This window comes from Odocoileus virginianus, chromosome 22 (assembly GCF_023699985.2).
Source record: "Odocoileus virginianus isolate 20LAN1187 ecotype Illinois chromosome 22, Ovbor_1.2, whole genome shotgun sequence".
Taxonomy (NCBI): Eukaryota; Metazoa; Chordata; class Mammalia; order Artiodactyla; family Cervidae; genus Odocoileus; species Odocoileus virginianus.
The window spans coordinates 25,771,198-25,772,939 of NC_069695.1; the positions used below are offsets into that span (position 1 = coordinate 25,771,198).

The 1,742-nt window shown below is 44.4% G+C and overlaps 1 pseudogene; it reads left to right on the top strand.

Annotated features, from left to right (window-relative positions):
• Positions 1–636: 636 nt before the first annotated feature.
• On the top strand, positions 637–1,210 carry LOC110140307 (serine/arginine-rich splicing factor 3 pseudogene; annotated as a pseudogene).
• The last annotated feature ends 532 nt before the right edge of the window (positions 1,211–1,742 follow it).

Sequence of the window (1,742 nt, forward strand, 5' to 3'; positions counted from 1 at the left end):
CTGAGCACTATGGTCTATTCCTCAGTGTTCTTACTTTTCGGCTTTCATGAGGACCAAGAGAAAGAGGGTCTGGACTTGGAAAGCCGTACTCCTCGACACTATTCTCAGGACTGAGGAAATGTCTGTTGCTTTGAGAACATAGCCCCATCAGGGTTTCTACCATGTAGCAGGCAATGAGGGGCAAGTTAGTGAAGGAGTTATGTACCATCTGGCTTGAAGTCAACAGGGACACGCCCACAAATGGCTCTGCAGTGCAGTGACAAAGCATGATGAGTTATCTCTTTTATAGCGATGCTTGGAGGGGTGGGAGGGCAGAGCCCCTCCAGCAGGGCTGCTGCAGACTGCCCTGCCTTGGCCTTGTATCTTTCCAAGCAACCCGTCCTTCTGCGTCAAGGCTGTCTAGCTGCGCTCCTAGGCTGGTGTAGACAAGGCTTTGCCTGCAGATGGCGAGAAGTTGCATGGATAAATCAGAATAGTATTTGTATGGATAATGCAGAAACGAGGGGCTTTCTTTTTGCCAGATAGGATTCCTTAGAAGAGACGGTATCGGCCATTTCATGGACGCGGGGTGTGCCAGAGCATCTGGGAATGCCAGGCGGTAGGGGATGGAGAAGACCTAGCCGAGGTTCTGTGGATTTGAACCTCCGCATTTCTAACCCAAGACCTCGAAATGCATCGTGATTCCTGTCCACTGGACTGTAAAGTTTATGTAGGTAATCTTGGAAACAATGGTAACAAGACTGAATTGGAACGAGCTTTTGGCTATTACGGACCACTCCGAAGTGTGTGGGTTGCTAGAAACCCTCCCAGCTTTGCTTTTGTTGAATTTGAAGATCCCCGAGATGCAGCTAATGCTGTCCGAGAGCTAGATGGGAGAACACTGTGTGGGTGCCAAGTAAGAGTGGAACTATCGAATGGTGAAAAGAGAAGTCATAATCGTGGCCGACTTCCTTCTTGGGGTCATCGCCCTTGAGATGATTATCGAAGGAGGAGTCCTCCATCTCGGCGCAGATCTCCAAGATGGAGAAGCTTCTCCCGCCGGAGTAGGTCCCTTTCTAGAGATAGAAGAAGAGAGAGATCACTGTCCTGGGAGAGAAATCACAAGCCGTCCGGATCTTTCTTTAGGTCTCCTAGCTGATCTAGGTCAAATGAAAGGAAACAGAAGACCAATCTGCAAGAGGAGTGGTGTGCAGGAAATAACTTCATTTGACAGGAGTATGTACAGAACATTCAAGTTTTGTTTGAGACTTCACAAGCTTGGTGCATTTTTAAAATGTTTTAGCTGTTCACATTTGTTTGTCTGTTGGAACAGTGACACAAAGGTGTAATCCTCTATGGTTTGAAATGGATCATATGAGGCATGTAATATCAAGAATTATTACTTTACAATGTTCCCTTAAGCAAAATTTAATTTGCTTTGAATTTTAGTCTTGCATAGGCTGATAATAAACCTCTTAACTCCTGCCCAGCTAAAGTCAATATTTAACATTATAGAAATAAAAACTAGCAAAAAGTGGAAGATTTTTTTCAACATAGCTGGGATATGGTATGCAGCTGTAGTTAAGCAGTTTTTAAAAGCTGCTGTGAACTCAAAAGCTAGCTGGAAAAATTAAAGTTTCACCCTTAAACTAGATTAGAGGTTTAAAAATCCCACTAGTCTTCACACTGGACAAAAGGTTGTCCAGTTGGTGTAGAATATAAGAAGTTTCAAGGAAGTTAGTTTACCTTTGCTTTAGGTTGTA